Source organism: Petromyzon marinus, unplaced genomic scaffold, assembly GCF_048934315.1.
Source record: "Petromyzon marinus isolate PM22_M1 ecotype Great Lakes invasive population unplaced genomic scaffold, UKy_Petmar_22M1.pri1.0 PM_Scaffold_75, whole genome shotgun sequence".
NCBI classification, from domain to species: domain Eukaryota; kingdom Metazoa; phylum Chordata; class Hyperoartia; order Petromyzontiformes; family Petromyzontidae; genus Petromyzon; species Petromyzon marinus.
Window position 1 is genome coordinate 315,718 of NW_027423683.1, and position 25,009 is coordinate 340,726.

The following is a 25,009-nucleotide window of genomic DNA, read 5'->3' on the forward strand; positions in this document are numbered from 1 at the left end:
ATCTGTTAAACTATTGGGACATCTGTGAAACTACTGGGACATCTGTAAAACTAGTGGGACATATGTGAACCTATTGGGACATCTGTTAAACTATTGGGATATCTGTGAAACTATTGGGACATCTGTAAAACAACTGGGACATCTGTTAAACTATTGGGACATCTGTTAAACTCCTGGGACATCTGTGAAACTGTTGGGACATCTGTGAAACTATTGGGACATCTGTTAAACTATTGGGACATCTGTGAAACTACTGGTACATCTGTGAAACTATTGGGACATCTGTGAAACTACTGCGACATCTGTTAAACTACTGGGACATCTGTTAAACTATTGGGACATCTGTGAAACTACTGGGACATCTGTAAAACTACTGGGATATATGTGAACCTTTTGGGACATCTGTGAAACTATTGGGACATCTGTGAAACTATTGGGACATCTGTGAAACTTTGGGGACATCTGTGAAACTAATGGGACATATGTGAAACTATTGGGGCATCTGTGAAACTACTGAGACATGTGTGAAATTACTGGGACATCTGTAAAACTACTGGGACATCTGTTAAACTATTGGGACATCTGTGAAACTATGGGGACATCTGTGAAACTAATGGGACATGTGTGAAACTATTGGGACATCTGTGAAACTACTAGTACATCTGTGAAACTATTGGGACATCTGTGAAACTATTGGGACATCTGTGAAACTACTGGTACATCTGTGAAACTATGGGGACATCTGTGAAACTATTGGGACATCTGGGAAAATATTGGGACATCTGTGAAACTATGGGGACTTCTGTGAAACTACTGGGACATCTGTTAAACTATTGGCACATCTGTGAAACTATGGGGGACATCTGTTAACCTACTGGGATATCTGTAAAACTACTCGGACATTTGTGAAACGATTGGGACATCTGTGAAACTATGGGGACATCTGTGAAACTACTGGGACATCCGTTAAACTACTGGGACATCTGTGAAACTATTGGGACATCTGTCAAACAACTGGGACATCTGTTAAACTATTGGGACATCTGTTAAACTCCTGGGACATCTGTGAAACTATTGGGACATGGGTGAAACTATGGGGACATCTGTGAAACTATGGGGACATCTGGGAAACTAATGGGACATATGTGAAACTATTGGGGCGTCTGTGAAACTACTGGAACATCTGTAATACTACTGGGACATCTGTTAAACTATTGGGACATCTGTGAAACTATGGGGAGATCTGTGAAACTAATGGGACATATGTGAAACTATTGGGACATCTGTGAAACTACTGGTACATCTGTGAAACTATCGGGACATCTTTTAACCTACTGGGATGTCTGTAAAACTTCTGGGACATCTGTGAAACTATTGGGACATCTGTGAAACTATTGGGACATCTGTGAAAGTACTGGTACATCTGTTAAACTATTGGGACATCTGTGAAACTATGGGGACATCTGTGAAACAAATGGGACATAGGTGAAACTATTGGGACATCTGTGAAACTAGTTTGACATCTGTGAAACTATTGGGACATCTGTGAAACTATTGGGACATATGTGAAACTATTGGGACATCTGTGAAACTATGGGGACATCTGTTAACCTACTGGGATATCTGTAAAACTACTGGGACATCTGTGAAACTATTGGGACATGGGTGAAACTATTGGGACATCTGTTAAACTATTGGGACATCTGTGAAACTATTGGTACATCTGTGAAACTATTGGGACATCTGTGAAACTATGGGGACATCTATGAAACTAATGGGACATATGTAAAACTATTGGGGCGTCTGTGAAACTACTGGGACATGTGTGAAACTACTGGGACATCTGTAAAACTACTGGGACATCTGTTAAACTATTGGGGCATCTGTGAAACTATGGGGACATCTGTGAAACTAATGGGACATCTGTGAAACTATTGGGAGATCTGTGAAACTATGGGGACATCTGGGAAACTAATGGGACATATGTGAAACTATTGGGGCGTCTGTGAAACTACTGGTACATGTGTGAAACTACTGGGCCATCTGTAATACTACTGGGACATCTGTTAAACTATTGGGACATCTGTGAAACTATGGGGACATCTGTAAAACTAATGGGACATCTGTGAAACTATTGGGAGATCTGTGAAACTATGGGGACATCTGGGAAACTAATGGGACATATGTGAAACTATTGGGGCGTCTGTGAAACTACTGGGACATGTGTGAAACTACTGGCCCATCTGTAATACTACTGGGACATATGTGAAACTATTGGGACATCTGTGAAACTATGGGGACATCTCTTAACCTACTGGGATATCTGTAAAACTACTGGGACATCTGTGAAACGATTGAGACATCTGTGAAACTATGGGGACATCTGTTAACCTACTGGGACATCTGTGAAACTACTGGGACATCTGTTAAACTACTGGGACATCTGTTAAACTATTGGGACATCTGTGAAACTACTGGGACATCTGTAAAACTACTGGGACATATGTGAACCTATTGGGACATCTGTTAAACTATTGGGACATCTGTGAAACTATTGGGACATCTGTAAAACTACTGGGACATCTGTTAAACTATTGGGACATCTGTGAAACTGCTGGGACATCTGTAAAACTACTGGGATATATGTGAACATTTTGGGACATCTGTGAAACTATTGGGACATCTGTGAAACTATTGGGACATCTGTGAAACTATGGGGACATCTGTGAAACTAATGGGACATATGTGAAACTATTGGGGCATCTGTGAAACTACTGAGACATGTGTGAAATTACTGGGACATCTGTAAAACTACTGGGACATCTGTTAAACTATTGGGACATCTGTGAAACTATGGGGACATCTGTGAAACTAATGGGACAGGTGTGAAACTATTGGGACATCTGTGAAACTACTAGTACATCTGTGAAACTATTGGGACATCTGTGAAACTATTGGGACATCTGTGAAACTATTGGGACATCTGTGAAACTATGGGGACATCTCTTAACCTACTGGGATATCTGTAAAACTACTGGGACATCTGTGAAACGATTGAGACATCTGTGAAACTATGGGGACATCTGTTAACCTACTGGGCCATCTGTGAAACTACTGGGACATCTGTTAAACTACTGGGACATCTGTTAAACTATTGGGACATCTGTGAAACTACTGGGACATCTGTAAAACTAGTGGGACATATGTGAACCTATTGGGACATCTGTTAAACTATTGGGATATCTGTGAAACTATTGGGACATCTGTAAAACAACTGGGACATCTGTTAAACTATTGGGACATCTGTTAAAGTCCTGGGACATCTGTGAAACTGTTGGGACATGGGTGAAACTATTGGGACATCTGTTAAACTATTGGGACATCTGTGAAACTACTGGTACATCTGTGAAACTATTGGGACATCTGTGAAACTACTGCGACATCTGTTAAACTACTGGGACATCTGTTAAACTATTGGGACATCTGTGAAACTACTGGGACATCTGTAAAACTACTGGGATATATGTGAACCTTTTGGGACATCTGTGAAACTATTGGGACATCTGTGAAACTATTGGGACATCTGTGAAACTTTGGGGACATCTGTGAAACTAATGGGACATATGTGAAACTATTGGGGCATCTGTGAAACTACTGAGACATGTGTGAAATTACTGGGACATCTGTAAAACTACTGGGACATCTGTTAAACTATTGGGACATCTGTGAAACTATGGGGACATCTGTGAAACTAATGGGACATGTGTGAAACTATTGGGACATCTGTGAAACTACTAGTACATCTGTGAAACTATTGGGACATCTGTGAAACTATTGGGACATCTGTGAAACTACTGGTACATCTGTGAAACTATGGGGACATCTGTGAAACTATTGGGACATCTGGGAAACTATTGGGACATCTGTGAAACTATGGGGACTTCTGTGAAACTACTGGGACATCTGTTAAACTATTGGCACATCTGTGAAACTATGGGGGACATCTGTTAACCTACTGGGATATCTGTAAAACTACTCGGACATTTGTGAAACGATTGGGACATCTGTGAAACTATGGGGACATCTGTGAAACTACTGGGACATCCGTTAAACTACTGGGACATCTGTGAAACTATTGGGACATCTGTCAAACAACTGGGACATCTGTTAAACTATTGGGACATCTGTTAAACTCCTGGGACATCTGTGAAACTATTGGGACATGGGTGAAACTATGGGGACATCTGTGAAACTATGGGGACATCTGGGAAACTAATGGGACATATGTGAAACTATTGGGGCGTCTGTGAAACTACTGGAACATCTGTAATACTACTGGGACATCTGTTAAACTATTGGGACATCTGTGAAACTATGGGGAGATCTGTGAAACTAATGGGACATATGTGAAACTATTGGGACATCTGTGAAACTACTGGTACATCTGTGAAACTATCGGGACATCTTTTAACCTACTGGGATGTCTGTAAAATTTCTGGGACATCTGTGAAACTATTGGGACATCTGTGAAACTATTGGGACATCTGTGAAAGTACTGGTACATCTGTTAAACTATTGGGACATCTGTGAAACTATGGGGACATCTGTGAAACAAATGGGACATAGGTGAAACTATTGGGACATCTGTGAAACTAGTTTGACATCTGTGAAACTATTGGGACATCTGTGAAACTATTGGGACATATGTGACACTATTGGGACATCTGTGAAACTATGGGGACATCTGTTAACCTACTGGGATATCTGTAAAACTACTGGGACATCTGTGAAACTATTGGGACATGGGTGAAACTATTGGGACATCTGTTAAACTATTGGGACATCTGTGAAACTATTGGTACATCTGTGAAACTATTGGGACATCTGTGAAACTATGGGGACATCTATGAAACTAATGGGACATATGTAAAACTATTGGGGCGTCTGTGAAACTACTGGGACATGTGTGAAACTACTGGGACATCTGTAAAACTACTGGGACATCTGTTAAACTATTGGGGCATCTGTGAAACTATGGGGACATCTGTGAAACTAATGGGACATCTGTGAAACTATTGGGAGATCTGTGAAACTATGGGGACATCTGGGAAACTAATGGGACATATGTGAAACTATTGGGGCGTCTGTGAAACTACTGGGACATGTGTGAAACTACTGGGCCATCTGTAATACTACTGGGACATCTGTTAAACTATTGGGACATCTGTGAAACTATGGGGACATCTGTAAAACTAATGGGACATCTGTGAAACTATTGGGAGATCTGTGAAACTATGGGGACATCTGGGAAACTAATGGGACATATGTGAAACTATTGGGGCGTCTGTGAAACTACTGGGACATGTGTGAAACTACTGGCCCATCTGTAATACTACTGGGACATATGTGAAACTATTGGGACATCTGTGAAACTATGGGGACATCTCTTAACCTACTGGGATATCTGTAAAACTACTGGGACATCTGTGAAACGATTGAGACATCTGTGAAACTATGGGGACATCTGTTAACCTACTGGGACATCTGTGAAACTACTGGGACATCTGTTAAACTACTGGGACATCTGTTAAACTATTGGGACATCTGTGAAACTACTGGGACATCTGTAAAACTACTGGGACATCTGTTAAACTATTGGGACATCTGTGAAACTGCTGGGACATCTGTAAAACTACTGGGATATATGTGAACCTTTTGGGACATCTGTGAAACTATTGGGACATCTGTGAAACTATTGGGACATCTGTGAAACTATTGGGACATCTGTGAAACTACTGGTACATCTGTGAAACTATGGGGACATCTGTGAAACTATTGGGACATCTGTGAAACTATTGGGACATCTGGGAAACTATTGGGACATCTGTGAAACTATGGGGACATCTGTGAAACTACTGGGACATCTGTTAAACTATTGGGACATCTGTGAAACTATGGGGGACATCTGTTAACCTACTGGGATATCTGTAAAACTACTCGGACATTTGTGAAACGATTGGGACATCTGTGAAACTATGGGGACATCTGTGAAACTCCTGGGACATCCGTTAAACTACTGGGACATCTGTGAAACTATTGGGACATCTGTCAAACAACTGGGACATCTGTTAAACTATTGGGACATCTGTTAAACTCCTGGGACATCTGTGAAACTATTGGGACATGGGTGAAACTATGGGGACATCTGTGAAACTATGGGGACATCTGGGAAACTAATGGGACATATGTGAAACTATGGGGACATCTGTGAAACTATTGGGACATCTGGGAAACTATTGGGACATCTGTGAAACTATGGGGACTTCTGTGAAACTACTGGGACATCTGTTAAACTATTGGCACATCTGTGAAACTATGGGGGACATCTGTTAACCTACTGGGATATCTGTAAAACTACTCGGACATTTGTGAAACGATTGGGACATCTGTGAAACTATGGGGACATCTGTGAAACTACTGGGACATCCGTTAAACTACTGGGACATCTGTGAAACTATTGGGACATCTGTCAAACAACTGGGACATCTGTTAAACTATTGGGACATCTGTTAAACTCCTGGGACATCTGTGAAACTATTGGGACATGGGTGAAACTATGGGGACATCTGTGAAACTATGGGGACATCTGGGAAGCTAATGGGACATATGTGAAACTATTGGGGCGTCTGTGAAACTACTGGAACATCTGTAATACTACTGGGACATCTGTTAAACTATTGGGACATCTGTGAAACTATGGGGAGATCTGTGAAACTAATGGGACATATGTGAAACTATTGGGACATCTGTGAAACTACTGGTACATCTGTGAAACTATCGGGACATCTTTTAACCTACTGGGATGTCTGTAAAACTTCTGGGACATCTGTGAAACTATTGGGACATCTGTGAAACTATTGGGACATCTGTGAAAGTACTGGTACATCTGTTAAACTATTGGGACATCTGTGAAACTATGGGGACATCTGTGAAACAAATGGGACATAGGTGAAACTATTGGGACATCTGTGAAACTAGTTTGACATCTGTGAAACTATTGGGACATCTGTGAAACTATTGGGACATATGTGACACTATTGGGACATCTGTGAAACTATGGGGACATCTGTTAACCTACTGGGATATCTGTAAAACTACTGGGACATCTGTGAAACTATTGGGACATGGGTGAAACTATTGGGACATCTGTTAAACTATTGGGACATCTGTGAAACTATTGGTACATCTGTGAAACTATTGGGACATCTGTGAAACTATGGGGACATCTATGAAACTAATGGGACATATGTAAAACTATTGGGGCGTCTGTGAAACTACTGGGACATGTGTGAAACTACTGGGACATCTGTAAAACTACTGGGACATCTGTTAAACTATTGGGGCATCTGTGAAACTATGGGGACATCTGTGAAACTAATGGGACATCTGTGAAACTATTGGGAGATCTGTGAAACTATGGGGACATCTGGGAAACTAATGGGACATATGTGAAACTATTGGGGCGTCTGTGAAACTACTGGGACATGTGTGAAACTACTGGGCCATCTGTAATACTACTGGGACATCTGTTAAACTATTGGGACATCTGTGAAACTATGGGGACATCTGTAAAACTAATGGGACATCTGTGAAACTATTGGGAGATCTGTGAAACTATGGGGACATCTGGGAAACTAATGGGACATATGTGAAACTATTGGGGCGTCTGTGAAACTACTGGGACATGTGTGAAACTACTGGCCCATCTGTAATACTACTGGGACATATGTGAAACTATTGGGACATCTGTGAAACTATGGGGACATCTCTTAACCTACTGGGATATCTGTAAAACTACTGGGACATCTGTGAAACGATTGAGACATCTGTGAAACTATGGGGACATCTGTTAACCTACTGGGACATCTGTGAAACTACTGGAACATCTGTTAAACTACTGGGACATCTGTTAAACTATTGGGACATCTGTGAAACTACTGGGACATCTGTAAAACTACTGGGACATATGTGAACCTATTGGGACATCTGTTAAACTATTGGGACATCTGTGAAACTATTGGGACATCTGTAAAACTACTGGGACATCTGTTAAACTATTGGGACATCTGTGAAACTGCTGGGACATCTGTAAAACTACTGGGATATATGTGAACCTTTTGGGACATCTGTGAAACTATTGGGACATCTGTGAAACTATTGGGACATCTGTGAAACTATGGGGACATCTGTGAAACTAATGGGACATATGTGAAACTATTGGGGCATCTGTGAAACTACTGAGACATGTGTGAAATTACTGGGACATCTGTAAAACTACTGGGACATCTGTTAAACTATTGGGACATCTGTGAAACTATGGGGACATCTGTGAAACTAATGGGACAGGTGTGAAACTATTGGGACATCTGTGAAACTACTAGTACATCTGTGAAACTATTGGGACATCTGTGAAACTATTGGGACATCTGTGAAACTACTGGTACATCTGTGAAACTATGGGGACATCTGTGAAACTATTGGGACATCTGTGAAACTATTGGGACATCTGGGAAACTATTGGGACATCTGTGAAACTATGGGGACATCTGTGAAACTACTGGGACATCTGTTAAACTATTGGGACATCTGTGAAACTATGGGGGACATCTGTTAACCTACTGGGATATCTGTAAAACTACTCGGACATTTGTGAAACGATTGGGACATCTGTGAAACTATGGGGACATCTGTGAAACTACTGGGACATCCGTTAAACTACTGGGACATCTGTGAAACTATTGGGACATCTGTCAAACAACTGGGACATCTGTTAAACTATTGGGACATCTGTTAAACTCCTGGGACATCTGTGAAACTATTGGGACATGGGTGAAACTATGGGGACATCTGTGAAACTATGGGGACATCTGGGAAACTAATGGGACATATGTGAAACTATGGGGACATCTGTGAAACTATTGGGACATCTGGGAAACTATTGGGACATCTGTGAAACTATGGGGACTTCTGTGAAACTACTGGGACATCTGTTAAACTATTGGCACATCTGTGAAACTATGGGGGACATCTGTTAACCTACTGGGATATCTGTAAAACTACTCGGACATTTGTGAAACGATTGGGACATCTGTGAAACTATGGGGACATCTGTGAAACTACTGGGACATCCGTTAAACTACTGGGACATCTGTGAAACTATTGGGACATCTGTCAAACAACTGGGACATCTGTTAAACTATTGGGACATCTGTTAAACTCCTGGGACATCTGTGAAACTATTGGGACATGGGTGAAACTATGGGGACATCTGTGAAACTATGGGGACATCTGGGAAGCTAATGGGACATATGTGAAACTATTGGGGCGTCTGTGAAACTACTGGAACATCTGTAATACTACTGGGACATCTGTTAAACTATTGGGACATCTGTGAAACTATGGGGAGATCTGTGAAACTAATGGGACATATGTGAAACTATTGGGACATATGTGAAACTACTGGTACATCTGTGAAACTATCGGGACATCTTTTAACCTACTGGGATGTCTGTAAAACTTCTGGGACATCTGTGAAACTATTGGGACATCTGTGAAACTATTGGGACATCTGTGAAAGTACTGGTACATCTGTTAAACTATTGGGACATCTGTGAAACTATGGGGACATCTGTGAAACAAATGGGACATAGGTGAAACTATTGGGACATCTGTGAAACTAGTTTGACATCTGTGAAACTATTGGGACATCTGTGAAACTATTGGGACATATGTGAAACTATTGGGACATCTGTGAAACTATGGGGACATCTGTTAACCTACTGGGATATCTGTAAAACTACTGGGACATCTGTGAAACTATTGGGACATGGGTGAAACTATTGGGGCATCTGTGAAACTATGGGGACATCTGTGAAACTAATGGGACATCTGTGAAACTATTGGGAGATCTGTGAAACTATGGGGACATCTGGGAAACTAATGGGACATATGTGAAACTATTGGGGCGTCTGTGAAACTACTGGGACATGTGTGAAACTACTGGGCCATCTGTAATACTACTGGGACATCTGTTAAACTATTGGGACATCTGTGAAACTATGGGGACATCTGTAAAACTAATGGGACATCTGTGAAACTATTGGGAGATCTGTGAAACTATGGGGACATCTGGGAAACTAATGGGACATATGTGAAACTATTGGGGCGTCTGTGAAACTACTGGGACATGTGTGAAACTACTGGCCCATCTGTAATACTACTGGGACATATGTGAAACTATTGGGACATCTGTGAAACTATGGGGACATCTCTTAACCTACTGGGATATCTGTAAAACTACTGGGACATCTGTGAAACGATTGAGACATCTGTGAAACTATGGGGACATCTGTTAACCTACTGGGACATCTGTGAAACTACTGGGACATCTGTTAAACTACTGGGACATCTGTTAAACTATTGGGACATCTGTGAAACTACTGGGACATCTGTAAAACTACTGGGACATATGTGAACCTATTGGGACATCTGTTAAACTATTGGGACATCTGTGAAACTATTGGGACATCTGTAAAACTACTGGGACATCTGTTAAACTATTGGGACATCTGTGAAACTGCTGGGACATCTGTAAAACTACTGGGATATATGTGAACCTTTTGGGACATCTGTGAAACTATTGGGACATCTGTGAAACTATTGGGACATCTGTGAAACTATGGGGACATCTGTGAAACTAATGGGACATATGTGAAACTATTGGGGCATCTGTGAAACTACTGAGACATGTGTGAAATTACTGGGACATCTGTAAAACTACTGGGACATCTGTTAAACTATTGGGACATCTGTGAAACTATGGGGACATCTGTGAAACTAATGGGACAGGTGTGAAACTATTGGGACATCTGTGAAACTACTAGTACATCTGTGAAACTATTGGGACATCTGTGAAACTATTGGGACATCTGTGAAACTATTGGGACATCTGTGAAACTATGGGGACATCTCTTAACCTACTGGGATATCTGTAAAACTACTGGGACATCTGTGAAACGATTGAGACATCTGTGAAACTATGGGGACATCTGTTAACCTACTGGGCCATCTGTGAAACTACTGGGACATCTGTTAAACTACTGGGACATCTGTTAAACTATTGGGACATCTGTGAAACTACTGGGACATCTGTAAAACTAGTGGGACATATGTGAACCTATTGGGACATCTGTTAAACTATTGGGATATCTGTGAAACTATTGGGACATCTGTAAAACAACTGGGACATCTGTTAAACTATTGGGACATCTGTTAAACTCCTGGGACATCTGTGAAACTGTTGGGACATGGGTGAAACTATTGGGACATCTGTTAAACTATTGGGACATCTGTGAAACTACTGGTACATCTGTGAAACTATTGGGACATCTGTGAAACTACTGCGACATCTGTTAAACTACTGGGACATCTGTTAAACTATTGGGACATCTGTGAAACTACTGGGACATCTGTAAAACTACTGGGATATATGTGAACCTTTTGGGACATCTGTGAAACTATTGGGACATCTGTGAAACTATTGGGACATCTGTGAAACTTTGGGGACATCTGTGAAACTAATGGGACATATGTGAAACTATTGGGGCATCTGTGAAACTACTGAGACATGTGTGAAATTACTGGGACATCTGTAAAACTACTGGGACATCTGTTAAACTATTGGGACATCTGTGAAACTATGGGGACATCTGTGAAACTAATGGGACATGTGTGAAACTATTGGGACATCTGTGAAACTACTAGTACATCTGTGAAACTATTGGGACATCTGTGAAACTATTGGGACATCTGTGAAACTACTGGTACATCTGTGAAACTATGGGGACATCTGTGAAACTATTGGGACATCTGGGAAACTATTGGGACATCTGTGAAACTATGGGGACTTCTGTGAAACTACTGGGACATCTGTTAAACTATTGGCACATCTGTGAAACTATGGGGGACATCTGTTAACCTACTGGGATATCTGTAAAACTACTCGGACATTTGTGAAACGATTGGGACATCTGTGAAACTATGGGGACATCTGTGAAACTACTGGGACATCCGTTAAACTACTGGGACATCTGTGAAACTATTGGGACATCTGTCAAACAACTGGGACATCTGTTAAACTATTGGGACATCTGTTAAACTCCTGGGACATCTGTGAAACTATTGGGACATGGGTGAAACTATGGGGACATCTGTGAAACTATGGGGACATCTGGGAAACTAATGGGACATATGTGAAACTATTGGGGCGTCTGTGAAACTACTGGAACATCTGTAATACTACTGGGACATCTGTTAAACTATTGGGACATCTGTGAAACTATGGGGAGATCTGTGAAACTAATGGGACATCTGTGAAACTATTGGGAGATCTGTGAAACTATGGGGACATCTGGGAAACTAATGGGACATATGTGAAACTATTGGGACATCTGTGAAACTATTGGGACATCTGTGAAACTATTGGGACATCTGTGAAACTATGGGGACATCTGTGAAACTAATGGGACATATGTGAAACTATTGGGGCATCTGTGAAACTACTGAGACATGTGTGAAATTACTGGGACATCTGTAAAACTACTGGGACATCTGTTAAACTATTGGGACATCTGTGAAACTATGGGGACATCTGTGAAACTAATGGGACAGGTGTGAAACTATTGGGACATCTGTGAAACTACTAGTACATCTGTGAAACTATTGGGACATCTGTGAAACTATTGGGACATCTGTGAAACTACTGGTACATCTGTGAAACTATGGGGACATCTGTGAAACTATTGGGACATCTGTGAAACTATTGGGACATCTGGGAAACTATTGGGACATCTGTGAAACTATGGGGACATCTGTGAAACTACTGGGACATCTGTTAAACTATTGGGACATCTGTGAAACTATGGGGGACATCTGTTAACCTACTGGGATATCTGTAAAACTACTCGGACATTTGTGAAACGATTGGGACATCTGTGAAACTATGGGGACATCTGTGAAACTACTGGGACATCCGTTAAACTACTGGGACATCTGTGAAACTATTGGGACATCTGTCAAACAACTGGGACATCTGTTAAACTATTGGGACATCTGTTAAACTCCTGGGACATCTGTGAAACTATTGGGACATGGGTGAAACTATGGGGACATCTGTGAAACTATGGGGACATCTGGGAAACTAATGGGACATATGTGAAACTATTGGGGCATCTGTGAAACTACTGGAACATCTGTAATACTACTGGGACATCTGTTAAACTATTGGGACATCTGTGAAACTATGGGGAGATCTGTGAAACTAATGGGACATATGTGAAACTATTGGGACATCTGTGAAACTACTGGTACATCTGTGAAACTATCGGGACATCTTTTAACCTACTGGGATGTCTGTAAAACTTCTGGGACATCTGTGAAACTATTGGGACATCTGTGAAACTATTGGGACATCTGTGAAAGTACTGGTACATCTGTTAAACTATTGGGACATCTGTGAAACTATGGGGACATCTGTGAAACAAATGGGACATAGGTGAAACTATTGGGACATCTGTGAAACTATTGGGACATCTGTGAAACTATTGGGACATCTGTGAAACTAATGGGACATATGTGAAACTATTGGGACATCTGTGAAACTGTGGGGACATCTGTTAACCTACTGGGATATCTGTAAAACTACTGGGACATCTGTGAAACTATTGGGACATGGGTGAAACTATTGGGACATCTGTTAAACTATTGGGACATCTGTGAAACTATTGGTACATCTGTGAAACTATTGGGACATCTGTGAAACTATGGGGACATCTATGAAACTAATGGGACATATGTAAAACTATTGGGGCGTCTGTGAAACTACTGGGACATGTGTGAAACTACTGGGACATCTGTAAAACTACTGGGACATCTGTTAAACTATTGGGACATCTGTGAAACTATGGGGACATCTGTGAAACTAATGGGACATCTGTGAAACTATTGGGAGATCTGTGAAACTATGGGGACATCTGGGAAACTAATGGGACATATGTGAAACTATTGGGGCGTCTGTGAAACTACTGGGACATGTGTGAAACTACTGGGCCATCTGTAATACTACTGGGACATCTGTTAAACTATTGGGACATCTGTGAAACTATGGGGACATCTGTGAAACTAATCTGACATCTGTGAAACTATTGGGAGATCTGTGAAACTATGGGGACATCTGGGAAACTAATGGGACATATGTGAAACTATTGGGGCGTCTGTGAAACTACTGGGACATGTGTGAAACTACTGGCCCATCTGTAATACTACTGGGACATATGTGAAACTATTGGGACATCTGTGAAACTATGGGGACATCTCTTAACCTACTGGGATATCTGTAAAACTACTGGGACATCTGTGAAACGATTGAGACATCTGTGAAACTATGGGGACATCTGTTAACCTACTGGGACATCTGTGAAACTACTGGGACATCTGTTAAACTACTGGGACATCTGTTAAACTATTGGGACATCTGTGAAACTACTGGGACATCTGTAAAACTACTGGGACATATGTGAACCTATTGGGACATCTGTTAAACTATTGGGACATCTGTAAAACTACTGGGACATCTGTGAAACTATTGGGACATGGGTGAAACTATTGGGACATCTGTTAAACTATTGGGACATCTGTGAAACTATTGGTACATCTGTGAAACTATTGGGACATCTGTGAAACTATGGGGACATCTATGAAACTAATGGGACATATGTAAAACTATTGGGGCGTCTGTGAAACTACTGGGACATGTGTGAAACTACTGGGACATCTGTAAAACTACTGGGACATCTGTTAAACTATTGGGACATCTGTGAAACTATGGGGACATCTGTGAAACTAATGGGACATCTGTGAAACTATTGGGAGATCTGTGAAACTATGGGGACATCTGGGAAACTAATGGGACATATGTGAAACTATTGGGGCGTCTGTGAAACTACTGGGACATGTGTGAAAGTACTGGGCCATCTGTAATACTACTGGGACATCTGTTAAACTATTGGGACATCTGTGAAACTATGGGGACATCTGTGAAACTAATGGGACATCTGTGAAACTATTGGGAGATCTGTGAAACTATGGGGACATCTGGGAAACTAATGGGACATATGTGAAACTATTGGGGCGTCTGTGAAACTACTGGGACATGTGTGAAACTACTGGCCCATCTGTAATACTACTGGGACATATGTGAAACTATTGGGACATCTGTGAAACTATGGGGACATCTCTTAACCTACTGGGATATCTGTAAAACTACTGGGACATCTGTGAAACGATTGAGACATCTGTGAAACTATGGGGACATCTGTTAACCTACTGGGACATCTGTGAAACTACTGGGACATCTGTTAAACTACTGGGACATCTGTTAAACTATTGGGACATCTGTGAAACTACTGGGACATCTGTAAAACTACTGGGACATATGTGAACCTATTGGGACATCTGTTAAACTATTGGGACATCTGTAAAACTACTGGGACATCTGTGAAACTATTGGGACATGGGTGAAACTATTGGGACATCTGTTAAACTATTGGGACATCTGTGAAACTATTGGTACATCTGTGAAACTATTGGGACATCTGTGAAACTATGGGGACATCTATGAAACTAATGGGACATATGTAAAACTATTGGGGCGTCTGTGAAACTACTGGGACATGTGTGAAACTACTGGGACATCTGTAAAACTACTGGGACATCTGTTAAACTATTGGGACATCTGTGAAACTATGGGGACATCTGTGAAACTAATGGGACATCTGTGAAACTATTGGGAGATCTGTGAAACTATGGGGACATCTGGGAAACTAATGGGACATATGTGAAACTATTGGGGCGTCTGTGAAACTACTGGGACATGTGTGAAAGTACTGGGCCATCTGTAATACTACTGGGACATCTGTTAAACTATTGGGACATCTGTGAAACTATGGGGACATCTGTGAAACTAATGGGACATCTGTGAAACTATTGGGAGATCTGTGAAACTATGGGGACATCTGGGAAACTAATGGGACATATGTGAAACTATTGGGGCGTCTGTGAAACTACTGGGACATGTGTGAAACTACTGGCCCATCTGTAATACTACTGGGACATATGTGAAACTATTGGGACATCTGTGAAACTATGGGGACATCTCTTAACCTACTGGGATATCTGTAAAACTACTGGGACATCTGTGAAACGATTGAGACATCTGTGAAACTATGGGGACATCTGTTAACCTACTGGGACATCTGTGAAACTACTGGGACATCTGTTAAACTACTGGGACATCTGTTAAACTATTGGGACATCTGTGAAACTACTGGGACATCTGTAAAACTACTGGGACATATGTGAACCTATTGGGACATCTGTTAAACTATTGGGACATCTGTGAAACTATTGGGACATCTGTAAAACAACTGGGACATCTGTTAAACTATTGGGACATCTGTTAAACTCCTGGGACATCTGTGAAACTATTGGGACATGGGTGAAACTATTGGGACATCTGTTAAACTATTGGGACATCTGTGAAACTACTGGTACATCTGTGAAACTATTGGGACATCTTTTAACCTACTGGGATGTCTGTAAAACTTCTGGGACATCTGTGAAACTATTGGGACATCTGTGAAACTATTGGGACATCTGTGAAAGTACTGGTACATCTGTGAAACTATTGGGACATCTGTGAAACTATGGGGACATCTGTGAAACAAATGGGACATAGGTGAAACTATTGGGACATCTGTGAAACTATTGGGACATCTGTGAAACTATTGGGACATCTGTGAAACTATTGGGACATCTGTGAAACTATTGGGACATATGTGAAACTATTGGGACATCTGTGAAACTATGGGGACATCTGTTAACCTACTGGGATATCTGTAAAACTACTGGGACATCTGTGAAACTATTGGGACATGGGTGAAACTATTGGGACATCTGTTAAACTATTGGGACATCTGTGAAACTATTGGTACATCTGTGAAACTATTGGGACATATGTGAAACTATGGGGACATCTATGAAACTAATGGGACATATGTAAAACTATTGGGGCGTCTGTGAAACTACTGGGACATGTGTGAAACTACTGGGACATCTGTAAAACTACTGGGACATCTGTTAAACTATTGGGACATCTGTGAAACTATGGGGACATCTGTGAAACTAATGGGACATCTGTGAAACTATTGGGAGATCTGTGAAACTATGGGGACATCTGGGAAACTAATGGGACATATGTGAAACTATTGGGGCGTCTGTGAAACTACTGGGACATGTGTGAAACTACTGGGCCATCTGTAATACTACTGGGACATCTGTTAAACTATTGGGACATCTGTGAAACTATGGGGACATCTGTGAAACGATTGAGACATCTGTGAAACTATGGGGACATCTGTTAACCTACTGGGACATCTGTGAAACTACTGGGACATCTGTTAAACTACTGGGACATCTGTTAAACTATTGGGACATCTGTGAAACTACTGGGACATCTGTAAAACTACTGGGACATATGTGAACCTATTGGGACATCTGTTAAACTATTGGGACATCTGTGAAACTATTGGGACATCTGTAAAACAACTGGGACATCTGTTAAACTATTGGGACATCTGTTAAACTCCTGGGACATCTGTGAAACTATAGGGACATGGGTGAATCTATTGGGACATCTGTTAAACTATTGGGACATCTGTGAAACTACTGGTATATCTGTGAAACTATTGGGACATCTGTGAAACTACTGGGACATCTGTTAAACTATTGAGACATCTGTGAAACTACTGGGACATCTGTAAAACTACTGGGACATATGTGAACCTTTTGGGACATCTGTGAAACTATTGGGACATCTGTGAAACTATGGGGAGATCTGTGAAACTAATGGGACATATGTGAAACTATTGGGACATCTGTGAAATTACTGGTAGATCTGTGAAACTATCGGGACATCTTTTAACCTACTGGGATGTCTGTAAAACTTCTGGGACATCTGTGAAACTATTGGGACATCTGTGAAACTATTGGGACATCTGTGAAAGTACTGGTACATCTGTGAAACTATTGGGACATCTGTGAAACTATGGGGACATCTGTGAAACAAATGGGACATAGGTGAAACTATTGGGACATCTGTGAAACTATTGGGACATCTGTGAAAATATTGGGACATCTGTGAAACTAATGGGACATATGTGAAACTATTGGGACATATGTGAAACTATTGGGACATCTGTGAAACTATGGGGACATCTGTTAACCTACTGGGATATCTGTAAAACTACTGGGACATCTGTGAAACGATTGGGACATCTGTGAAACTATGGGGACATCTGTTAACCTACTGGGACATCTGTGAAACTATTGGGACATCTGTGAAACTACTGGGACATCTATAAAACTACTGGGACATATGTGAACCTATTGGGACATCTGTGAAACTATTGGGACATCTGTGAAACTATTGGGACATCTGTGAAACAACTGGGACATCTGTTAAACTGTTGGGACATCTGTGAAACTACTGGGACATCTGTAAAACTACTGGGACATATGTGAACCTATTGGGACATCTGTGAAACTATTGGGACATCTGTGAAACTATTGGGACATCTGTGAAACAACTGGGACATCTGTTAAACTATTGGGACATCTGTTAAACTACTGGGACATCTGTTAAACTATTGGGACATCTGTGAAACTACTGGGACATCTGTAAAACTACTGGGACATATGGGAACCTATTGGGACATCTGTGAAACTATTGGGACATCTGTGAAACTATTGGGACATCTGTGAAACAACTGGGACATCTGTTAAACTATTGGGACATCTGTGAAACGATTGGGACATCTGTGAAACTATGGGGACATCTGTTAACCTACTGGGATATCTGTGAAACTACTGGGACATCTGTTAAACTACTGGGACATCTGTTAAACTATTGGGACATCTGTGAAACTACTGGGACATCTGTAAAACTACTGGGACATATGTGAACCCATTGGGACATCTGTGAAACTATTGGGACATCTGTGAAACTATTGGGACATCTGTGAAACAACTGGGACATCTGTTAAACTATTGGGACATCTGTTAAACTCCTGGGACATCTGTGAAACTATGGGGACATCTGTGAAACTATTGGGACATCTGTGAAACTACTGGTACATCTGTGAAACTATGGGGACATCTGTGAAACTATTGGGACATCTGGGAAACTATTGGGACATCTGTGAAACTATGGGGACATCTGTGAAACTAATGTGATATCTGTGAAACTAATGTGATATCTGTGAAACTACTGGGACATCTGTAAAACTACTGGGACATATGTGAACCTATTGGGACATCTGTGAAACTATGGGGACATCTGTTAACCTATTGGGATATCTGTAAAACTACTGGGACATCTGTGAAACTATTGGGACATCTGTGAAACTATGGGGACATCTGTTAACCTACTGGGACATCTGTGAAACTACTGGGACATCTGTTAAACTACTGGGACATCTGTTAAACTATTGGGACATCTCTGAAACTACTGGGACATCTGTAAAACTACTGGGACATATGTGAACCTATTGGGACATCTGTTAAACTATTGGGACATCTGTGAAACTATTGGGACATCTGTAAAACAACTGGGACATTTGTTAAACTATTGGGACATCTGTTAAACTCCTGGGACATCTGTGAAACTATTGGGACATGGGTGAAACTATTGGGACATCTGTTAAACTATTGGGACATCTGTGAAACTACTGGTACATCTGTGAAACTATTGGGACATCTTTTAACCTACTGGGATGTCTGTAAAACTTCTGGGACATCTGTGAAACTATTGGGACATCTGTGAAACTATTGGGACATCTGTGAAAGTACTGTTACATCTGTGAAACTATTGGGACATCTGTGAAACTATGGGGACATCTGTGAAACAAATGGGACATAGGTGAAACTATTGGGACATCTGTGAAACTATTGGGACATCTGTGAAACTATTGGGACATCTGTGAAACTAATGGGACATATGTGAAACTATTGGGACATCTGTGAAACTATGGGGACATCTGTTAACCTACTGGGATATCTGTAAAACTACTGGGACATCTGTGAAACTATTGGGACATGGGTGAAACTATTGGGACATCTGTTAAACTATTGGGACATCTGTTAAACTATTGGGACATCTGTGAAACTATTGGTACATCTGTGAAACTATGGGGACATCTGTGAAACAAATGGGACATAGGTGAAACTATTGGGACATCTGTGAAACTATTGGGACATCTGTGAAACTATTGGGACATCTGTGAAACTAATGGGACATATGTGAAACTATTGGGACATCTGTGAAACTATGAGGACATCTGTTAACCTACTGGGATATCTGTAAAACTACTGGGACATCTGTGAAACTATTGGGACATGGGTGAAACTATTGGGACATCTGTTAAACTATTGGGACATCTGTGAAACTATTGGTACATCTGTGAAACTATTGGGACATATGTGAAACTATGGGGACATCTATGAAACTAATGGGACATATGTAAAACTATTGGGGCGTCTGTGAAACTACTGGGACATGTGTGAAATGACTGGGACATCTGTAAAACTACTGGGACATCTGTTAAACTATTGGGACATCTGTGAGACTATGGGGACATCTGTGAAACTAATGGGACATCTGTGAAACTATTGGGAGATCTGTGAAACTATGGGGACATCTGGGAAACTAATGGGACATATGTGAAACTATTGGGGCGTCTGTGAAACTACTGGGACATGTGTGAAACTACTGGGCCATCTGTAATACTACTGGGACATCTGTTAAACTATTGGGACATCTGTGAAACTATGGGGACATCTGTGAAACTAATGGGACATCTGTGAAACTATTGGGAGATCTGTGAAACTATGGGGACATCTGGGAAACTAATGGGACATATGTGAAACTATTGGGGCGTCTGTGAAACTACTGGGACATGTGTGAAACTACTGGCCCATCTGTAATACTACTGGGACATATGTGAAACTATTGGGACATCTGTGAAACTATGGGGACATCTCTTAACCTACTGGGATATCTGTAAAACTACTGGGACATCTGTGAAACGATTGAGACATCTGTGAAACTATGGGGACATCTGTTAACCTACTGGGACATCTGTGAAACTACTGGGACATCTGTTAAACTACTGGGACATCTGTTAAACTATTGGGACATCTGTGAAACTACTGGGACATCTGTAAAACTACTGGGACATATGTGAACCTATTGGGACATCTGTTAAACTATTGGGACATCTGTGAAACTATTGGGACATCTGTAAAACAACTGGGACATCTGTTAAACTATTGGGACATCTGTTAAACTCCTGGGACATCTGTGAAACTATTGGGACATGGGTGAAACTATTGGGACATCTGTTAAACTATTGGGACATCTGTGAAACTACTGGTACATCTGTGAAACTATTGGGACATCTGTGAAAGTACTGGTACATCTGTGAAACTATTGGGACATCTGTGAAACTATGGGGACATCTGTGAAACAAATGGGACATAGGTGAAACTATTGGGACATCTGTGAAACTATTGGGGCATCTGTGAAACTATTGGGACATCTGTGAAACTAATGGGACATATGTGAAACTATTGGGACATCTGTGAAACTATGGGGACATCTGTTAACCTACTGGGATATCTGTAAAACTACTGGGACATCTGTGAAACTATTGGGACATGGGTGAAACTATTGGGACATCTGTTAAACTATTGGGACATCTGTTAAACTATTGGGACATCTGTGAAACTACTGAGACATCTGTTAAACTATTGGGACATCTTTGAAACTACTGGGACATCTGTAAAACTACTGGGACATATGTGAACCTTTTGGGACATCTGTGAAACTATTGGGACATCTGTTAAACTATTGGGACATCTGTGAAACTATGGGGAGATCTGTGAAACTAATGGGACATATGTGAAACTATTGGGACATCTGTGAAACTACTGGTAGATCTGTGAAACTATCGGGACATCTTTTAACCTACTGGGATGTCTGTAAAACTTCTGGGACCTCTGTGAAACTATTGGGACATCTGTGAAACTATTGGGACATCTGTGAAAGTACTGGTACATCTGTGAAACTATTGGGACATCTGTGAAACTATGGGGACATCTGTGAAACAAATGGGACATAGGTGAAACTATTGGGACATCTGTGAAACTATTGGGACATCTGTGAAACTATTGGGACATCTGTGAAACTAATGGGACATATGTGAAACTATTGGGACATATGTGAAACTATTGGGACATCTGTGAAACTATGGGGACATCTGTTAACCTACTGGGATATCTGTAAAACTACTGGGACATCTGTGAAACGATTGGGACATTGTGAAACTATGGGGACATCTGTTAACCTACTGTGACATCTGTGAAACTACTGGGACATCTGTTAAACTACTGGGACATCTGTTAAACTATTGGGACATCTGTGAAACTACTGGGACATCTGTAAAACTACTGGGACATATGTGAACCTATTGGGACATCTGTGAAACTATTGGGACATCTGTGAAACTATTGGGACATCTGTGAAACAACTGGGACATCTGTTAAACTATTGGGACATCTGTGAAACGATTGGGACATCTGTGAAACTATGGGGACATCTGTTAACCTACTGGGATATCTGTGAAACTACTGGGACATCTGTTAAACTACTGGGACATCTGTTAAACTATTGGGACATCTGTGAAACTACTGGGACATCTGTAAAACTACTGGGACATATGTGAACCCATTGGGACATCTGTGAAACTATTGGGACATCTGTGAAACTATTGGGACATCTGTGAAACAACTGGGACATCTGTTAAACTATTGGGACATCTGTTAAACTCCTGGGACATCTGTGAAACTATGGGGACATCTGTGAAACTATTGGGACATCTGTGAAACTACTGGTACATCTGTGAAACTATGGGGACATCTGTGAAACTATTGGGACATCTGGGAAACTATTGGGACATCTGTGAAACTATGGGGACATCTGTGAAACTAATGTGATATCTGTGAAACTAATGTGATATCTGTGAAACTACTGGGACATCTGTAAAACTACTGGGACATATGTGAACCTATTGGGACATCTGTGAAACTATGGGGACATCTGTTAACCTACTGGGATATCTGTAAAACTACTGGGACATCTGTGAAACTATTGGGACATCTGTGAAACTATGGGGACATCTGTTAACCTACTGGGACATCTGTGAAACTACTGGGACATCTGTTAAACTACTGGGACATCTGTTAAACTATTGGGACATCTGTGAAACTACTGGGACATCTGTAAAACTACTGGGACATATGTGAACCTATTGGGACATCTATTAAACTATTGGGACATCTGTGAAACTATTGGGACATCTGTAAAACAACTGGGACATATGTTAAACTATTGGGACATCTGTTAAACTCCTGGGACATCTGTGAAACTATTGGGACATGGGTGAAACTATTGGGACATCTGTTAAACTATTGGGACATCTGTGAAACTACTGGTACATCTGTGAAACTATTGGGACATCTTTTAACCTACTGGGATGTCTGTAAAACTTCTGGGACATCTGTGAAACTATTGGGACATCTGTGAAACTAATGGGACATCTGTGAAAGTACTGGTACATCTGTGAAACTATTGGGACATCTGTGAAACTATGGGGACATCTGTGAAACAAATGGGACATAGGTGAAACTATTGGGACATCTGTGAAACTATTGGGACATCTGTGAAACTATTGGGACATCTGTGAAACTAATGGGACATATGTTAAACTATTGGGACATCTGTGAAACTGTGGGGACATCTGTTAACCTACTGGGATATCTGTAAAACTACTGGGACATCTGTGAAACTATTGGGACATGGGTGAAACTATTGGGACATCTGTTAAACTATTGGGACATCTGTGAAACTATTGGTACATCTGTGAAACTATTGGGACATCTGTGAAACTATGGGGACATCTATGAAACTAATGGGACATATGTAAAACTAATGGGGCGTCTGTGAAACTACTGGGCATGTGTGAAACTACTGGGACATCTGTAAAACTACTGGGACATCTGTTAATCTATTGGGACATCTGTGAAACTATGGGGACATCTGTGAAACTAATGGGACATCTGTGAAACTATTGGGAGATCTGTGAAACTATGGGGACATCTGGGAAACTAATGGGACATATGTGAAACTATTGGGGCGTCTGTGAAACTACTGGGACATGTGTGAAACTACTGGGCCATCTGTAATACTACTGGGACATCTGTTAAACTATTGGGACATCTGTGAAACTATGGGGACATCTGTGAAACTAATGGGACATCTGTGAAACTATTGGGAGATCTGTGAAACTATGGGGACATCTGGGAAACTAATGGGACATATGTGAAACTATTGGGGCGTCTGTGAAACTACTGGGACATGTGTGAAACTACTGGCCCATCTGTAATACTACTGGGACATATGTGAAACTATTGGGACATCTGTGAAACTATGGGGACATCTCTTAACCTACTGGGATATCTGTAAAACTACTGGGACATCTGTTAAACTACTGGGACATCTGTTAAACTATTGGGACATCTGTGAAACTACTGGGACATCTGTAAAACTACTGGGACATATGTGAACCTATTGGGACATCTGTTAAACTATTGGGACATCTGTGAAACTATTGGGACATCTGTAAAACAACTGGGACATCTGTGAAACTATTGGGACATGGGTGAAACTATTGGGACGTCTGTTAAACTATTGGGACATCTGTGAAACTACTGGTACATC